Source organism: Hyperoodon ampullatus, assembly GCF_949752795.1.
Source record: "Hyperoodon ampullatus genome assembly, chromosome: 7".
NCBI lineage: Eukaryota > Metazoa > Chordata > Mammalia > Artiodactyla > Ziphiidae > Hyperoodon > Hyperoodon ampullatus.
In genome coordinates, this window is record NC_136920.1 from 110590625 (window position 1) to 110597753 (window position 7129).

The window sequence follows — 7129 nt, forward strand, 5'->3', positions numbered from 1 at the left end:
GTGTCTCTGGGTTTCAGGTAGAGGAAGCAGTAAGTGCAAGGCCTTGAGCTAGGAAGGGGTCGGGCACATTTGAGGCACAGCAGAAAGGCTAGTATGGCTGGAGGCAGTGAGGGAGAAGAAAAGTAGAAGGAGGTGAGGTCCAAGAGAAAGCCAGACAAACTACCCAGAGCCTGCAGGCCACCTGTGGAGATCGACTTCACTCTGATGACAAGAGAAGGGTTTGAGCAGGTGCATAACATGATCTCAGCTAGGTTTCAAAGGGTCAGTCTGGCTGCCGGGTGGCAAAGAGATTGTAAAAGCTTATGAGTGGGTGCAGGGACACCAGACAGTGGCATTTGCCAAGGGAGAGACGATGACAGTGCTGACCAAGGAAGGAGCAATGAAGATGCTAAGAATGGTCAGATCGAGGAAATTCTTCCAGGTAAAGCCAACAGGATTTGTTCCTGAAGTGCCTGTGGGATTTTAGGGAAAAAAAGTAGGCGGGGTGGGGGAGTCAAGAATGACTACAAAGTTTTCGGCCTAAGCAAGTGGGAGAAAGGTGGTGAAATGAGGAAGATTAGAGGAAGAATGGGTTTATGAGGGCTGGAAATCAACAGGGAAATTTTGACTTTACTGGGTTTGAGTTGCCTATTACACATCCAAGAGAAGATGTCCAATTAGGTAGTAGATATAAAAGCTTGAGTTCAAGGAAGAATTTGGAGCTAGAAATTTGGGAGTCACAGATAGCCCTTATATTGTTATCTACAACGTTTTGAGCCCCCTTCCCCCATAGGAAACTCGGGGAAAATTGATTGTAGAAGAATAAGAAAGTAGATAAAAAGATCTCAAGTTTTTTAATCACCATCCAGTGCTCAGTCTACTAATCCATTCTTCTTCCCCTCTTCAAGAACATGGTTTAATTTTCAACAAGAGTTTTCGAGGTTTTGAGGGGTTTTCTCCCTTGATATTTACATTTCTTGGTACAAAAATCAAAGAATAAATCACAAAAGAAAATACAAAATCTTAAGGATTGCTCTTCTGGAAGAAAGTTGTTGGTAGCCTAGGACTTTCTTTAAAAGGTTAAAAAAGAAGTTTCAAGATTTTTTTTTTTAAATCCATTTTGTTCTTATAGTGAAAACACTTCTATTTTTAATCTTACCAAGCCTTACAGAGAAAGTGACTAGCAAGTTCTCTACGACATTCTTCTGTCTTTGCCTGAAAGTCAGAGTCACTATGTCTTTACCTCAGTCAAGACCTTCCCCAGTACCCAAGTCAATCTTCAAAACAAACATTATGCCTGGAACCTCAGTCCAGCCATAAGTGGCGCTCATATCAGAAGGGCCAGTCTTGCTCTCCAGTGGGCCAGTATACCAAGGGTTAGGATGAATCCCAGAGATGTACACCTTCTTCTGCCTAACCCAGTGTGTGCAAACAGGCCCTTGCCTCAGTGTTTGTTCCCAGTACACAGATTCATAACCCTACTTTGGCTGAACCCCCTGATCCCTTGGCTGGTGTCCTAGAATTATATTTAGTACCATAGTTTTTCAAGCATCATTACATACCTAACCTGCTTTGAGACTTGCAGTAATCCTGAGAGGTATTATTACTTCCACGGTCACAAAGACTAGAAATGTACATGAATGTGTACAGGGAGTAAAATCAATGCTAACTAATTGCCAAGCAAGTAGCACGAACCACACATGCTACAGAAACCCAAATAAGGAAAAGGTGGCAAGAAAGAAGGAAAGAGGAGGGGCTTTCCCAGGTGGCGCAGTGGTTGAAAGCCCGCCTGCCGATGCAGGGGACACGGGTCCGTGCCACGATGAGGGAGGATCCCACGTGCCGCGGAGCAGCTGGGCCCCGTGAGCCATGGCCGCGGAGCCTGTGCTCCGCAACGGGAGGGGCCACAGCGGTGAGAGGCCCGCGTACCGCAAAGAAATAAAGAAAGAAAGAAAGAAGGAAAAGAGTCTCAGATTTTCCTTCCTACAAGTGAACCTGAAGTTCAATTTTGTTATTTTCATAATATTAATACTCTAAAGTGGTTAGGTTTAACTGCCAGGACTTCCACGTCCCATAAACACAACTATATAATCAATCTCCTTCTCTGTATCGCTCTCTCCTTCCCTCTTTCCCCCTACTCTCGCTCTATGCTAATTACAGGCCAGTCACAAAAATATGTGAATAAGTTTCAGCCAGATCAAATTTAGTTTGAAAGCCTGAAACCTAAACAGGTTACATGCATATGAACAGAAATTTCACTGTATTTGAAGCAGGCTTCAAACTACTACAGAAAGTAAAGGCTGTTCCAGAAAGTATATCACATGAAAAACTCTAGCAATCTGATTCTGAGGTCTTTCAATATTTCTCTATGTGGTCTTGGTGGTGCTGTGTGCAGGGATCATGCACAGTACCCTGCTTTTGCTCCCGACACCTCAGAAGTGGCAGTTGGGTTTTGGCCTTTTTGTATCTTATTGTTCATAATTTGCCCCAACTGCACAAGCAAGCAATTATTTTTAGTCCCTTATAGGTTTCTTTGTATTCTGTTGCTGGAGGAGATATTTTCCCAGGTGCAAGCACTCCAGTAAAGGTCCCAGTTCCCAGGTTCCAGCCTATCTCACAGATGAAGCGGCTTTATTTTTTCAGCATGTGAACTTTCTTTTGAACATCTTTCTCTCCTCAGATGCCTCACTTATTTGCTCTGTGAGTTCATATTTTCATGGATTATCAGTGTCCCTAGCTGGGGGAGGGATGAGGGACTTCATCTTAGTTTGTGCCTTCTTGCCTAGTTTAGGGGCCAGGAAGAAATTGAAGCACCTCAGGACAGGAAGCTTGGTGTTGGAAGTCTGGACTCAACCACTCTCATATCTCAGCCTGATCAGTGGATCTTCCCCTCAGGGACACCTCAGAAATTCAACATCAGGTTCTGAGAATTTCTGAGGGCTGCTGCTATTTCTGTAATTTTCTAGTGTCTAGTCTGGGGAGGAGTGAGAGAAGTTATTTTTCAGGAACTGGTCAGGCTGACTATATATCCCGTTACTGACTTCTCATCTTTGCTGGCATTCAGCCTCAATTCCATATTAATTTATTCAAATATATTTATTGAGCATCTACTTGACTCTTGGATTATGTCAGCAAATGAAACAAAAGCCCTTGCCCTCATGGAGCTTCCCATGTGCCTGAGAAAGACAGGCAATAAACAGTAGACATAATAAGTGATTAAATTATATAGTATGTTAGAAGATGATAAGTTCTATGGGAAAAATACCTGTAAGGCAGTGTCAGGCAATTGGGAATCAGGGGTTAAAGTGTAGTTCTTAACTTGAAGTGCTCTAAGTCAGGGAAGGACTCACTGAGAAAGTACAAATTAACTAGTATGTTCATGAGAAAACAAACTCATTTCTTATTTTAAAATAAAATAAAGTGTATACTTGTATTATTCTTCACACTAATAAATCAGAGAAAAGACTTAGCTTTTTTCATAAAACCAAGATTATTAAACCATTCTGATTTGCCAGAGACTTACCGTTATTATGTGAACTTAAATTCTTAAGATGTTTCTGAGTTAATAGTATCTGTAAAAAAGAATAAAAAAAATACATTTACTACATTAAAACTACTTTTCTCACTTTCTGTGAATTTGGGACATATTAAGATTATGTAAGGATCCCGGTGCCAGATCCAGCCTCCTAGAGCAGAGGTCCCCAACCCTTAGGAGCCAGGCCAGACAGCAGGAGGTGAGCAGCGGGCGAGTGAGCGGAGCTTCATCTGCCGCTCCCCATCGCTCACATCACCACCTGAACCATCGCTTGCATTACCTCCTGAACCACTCCCCCGCTGTCAGTGGAAAAACTGTCTTCCAGTCCCTGGTGCCAAAAAGGTTAGGGACCGCTGTCTTAGAGGAACCATGTCCTGCAGCTTTGTGTGCCACCTGTTGTGCCAGGCGGATGCCACTGCACAAGAGGAGACGCCGTTTGAATTCTCCGTGAATGTTTGGAGGAGGAATGCCAGAGTTACCAGCTGAAAACTATCCAAACAAAAGATATATGTAGGCTGGGGACCCTAAATCACCTCCCCCAGGATGGACTTTCTGGTTCTCTTCTTGTTCTACCCGGCTTTGGTGCTGATTGGTGGTGTTACAATCTGCATCTGCTCAAAAACCCACTGCCTGAAAGGCCTGGTCAGAGGAGGAGCACAGATTCTTTTCCCTTTATGATTCCAGAATGCCTTGGACAGCCATACTAAGATTGCTTCATTACCACTTTCATACATGGAACCACACTTTTGTTATCCTGCATCTCATCTTGCAAGGGATAGTTTATACCAAATACACCTGGGAAATATTTTGCCTTTGTCAAGAGCTGGAGTTCTCTTTGTATTACCTTTTTCTGCCTTATCTGCTGCTGGTTGTAAACCTGTTTTGTTTGTTTTTGCCCTAAGTTGTGTAACCAACCCCGGGTACCATAACAAAAGCAAACGAATTACTGTTTCTTCAAGTTTATGAATTCGATGAAGTGATGTTCCCAAAGAATGTGAAGTGCTCCATGTGTGATTTAAGGAAACCAGCGTGATCCAAGCACTGCAGCATGTATAACTGGTGTGTACATCAGTTTGACCACCACTGTGTGGGGGTGAACAACTGCACTGGGGCCTGGAACACCAGGTACTTCCTCTTCTTCCTCTTGATGGTGACAGCCTAAGCTGCCACCACGGCTGTGGAGAGCACTGTTTCTGGTCCAGCTGGTGCTGTCAGACTTGTACCTGGAGACTTACGTTGATGACCTTGGACACTTGCAGGTTGTTGACACTGTCTTTCTTATTCAGCACCTGTTCCTGACCTTCCCAAGGATTGTCTTCCTGTTGGGGTTTGTTGTGGTGCTGAGCTTCCTCCTGGGGAGCTACCTGTGCTTTTGTCTGTACTTAGCCGCCACAAGTGGTAGAGAGGTGACCAAGCCTGGTGCCAACATTGCTCCTAGGTGGCCCGGCCCCCATCAGCAGAACCCAAGGTTTACCAGAACATTCACTTCCATGGGCTTTGGAGTAACCTTCAAGAGATCTCTCTACCTACTGCTGCACATTATGAAAGAAAGAAGAAATAAGGATGGGAAGAGTGTGAACTTATGGCTTCAGTCTCACACCTCAGCCCAGTCAAGGGTAAACACAGAAATACAAAGACAAACTGGCCTAGATCTTAAAGAGTTATCCTCTTTCCCAGGGGGTACAAAATTCTGAATTGATGTGAGCTCACGAAAATATAGATGAACAGAAAAACAAACAAAAAAGACTAACCAATCAGTTTCTCTGTTGGTTCTCACACAACAGAGAATTCATCTCCATCATTCAGAAATATCATCAAATGGTTATGCTATAAAACCAAATTTCCAGTCACTGATGCAACCACTTGGGAATATATTGTTGACTATGGGAAAGTTAGAAAAAAAAATCAGTAGACAGAGAAGAAAAACTAGAGAAACAGAGTAAGCAAAGCTAAAATTCTATTGTTACTTGGAATTCACTCTGGAGGCCAAGAAAGGATGCGTCCAGGTTATATAACCATTAGTGAACTTCTCCAGAAATGCGGTTTACTTGATACTTTGCCAAGACAGCCCACTTGGGCTTCTCAGTGTAACCTCCAAAACTGCCAAACTATAATTTTCTAAAAGGTAAAATTATGACTCTCAAACATAAAATAAACATATGTCAAAGAATTTGTTTATTCAATTAATTAATGAGTGTACTAGTAAGAGATTTTGGAGAATATATACGTGCAAATAGGAACACTGAAGTGATTTTGCTAATAAACGCAAAACTGGTTAAACTTCTACAGGTCAATTAAATATAAATTTTACACTTAAAAGTTTTACCTCTATGAGACGATATGCCATTGCCTTCCTTTTTTAATTTTTTTAATTGAAGTATGGCTGACATATAATATATTAGTTTCAGGTGTATAACATAGTGATTTGACATTTATATACACTACAAATTGATCACCATGATAAGTCTAGTAACCATCTGTCACCATACAAAGTTATTAAAATATTATTGGCTATAATTCACATGCTGTACCTTGTATCCCCTTGACATTTATTTTCTATCTGGAAGTTTTGTACCTCTTAATCCCCTGCACCTATTTGGTCCAAAGCCCCTCCCCCTCCCCTCTGGCAACCACCAGTTTATTCTCTGTTTCTATGAGCTCCTTCTTCATTTGTTTTTTGTTTTTTGGGGTTTTTTTGCAGTACGCGGGCCTCTCACTGTTGTGGCCTCTCCCGTTGCGGAGGACAGGCTCTGGATGCGCAGGCTCAGCGGCCATGGCTCATGGGCCTAGCCGCTCCGCGGCATGTGGGATCTTTCTGGACCAGGGCACAAACCCGTGTCCCCTGCATCAGCAGGCGGACTCTCAACCACTGCACCACCAGGGAAGCCCCTCTTCATTTGTTTTGTTTTTTAGAGTCTTGGCATTTCTATGGACAAGACTGTTTGCATTACTGTGCACTGGAAAAAGTTAGATTGTTATCGGTTTTCTACAACTTAGTTTCTATCCCTAAACAGCTATAAAATAGATTAGTCAACCAGACAGTGAAATAATCAAATACAACCAAATAATCCCTGGAGGATCAGCTAGACAACACTAAGGACCAATCCACTGAAAGAACACTTAGTGTTCTCTTTTTTCTCCATTTTCAAGTCTCATAATTGATCTTTAAATTTAAAATAAATAATGAAAAAATGTTTCCAACATCAATTTATTAAGGCCTATAAAATTAATTCTCTTTTTTTTTTCACACCACAACCCCCCACCCCCCGCCACCTTTCCCCCTTGGTGTCCATAAGTTTGTTCTCTACATCTGTGTCTCTATTTCTGAACAGCAAACCAGTTCATCTGTACCATTTTTCTAGGATCCACATATATGTGTTAATATATGATACTTGTTTTTTCTCTTTCTGACTTATTTCACTCTGTATGACAATTTCTAGATCCATCCATGTCTCTACAAATGACCCAATTTCGTTCCTTTTTATGGCTGAGTAATATTCCACTGTATATATGTACCACACCTTCTTTATTCATTCATCTGTCATTGGGCATTTAGGTTGCTTCCATGACCTGGCTATTGTAAATAGTGCTGCAATGAACACTGGGGTCCATGTG

The 7129-nt window shown here is 42.1% G+C and overlaps 1 pseudogene across 1 annotated transcript; it reads left to right on the forward strand.

The window, feature by feature from the left end:
• Positions 1-3965: 3965 nt before the first annotated feature.
• On the forward strand, positions 3966-5075 carry LOC307055998 (palmitoyltransferase ZDHHC4-like; annotated as a pseudogene). The gene is made up of 2 exons: positions 3966-4024; positions 4057-5075. The product of its transcript is annotated as a palmitoyltransferase ZDHHC4-like (transcript).
• Positions 5076-7129: the final 2054 nt, after the last annotated feature.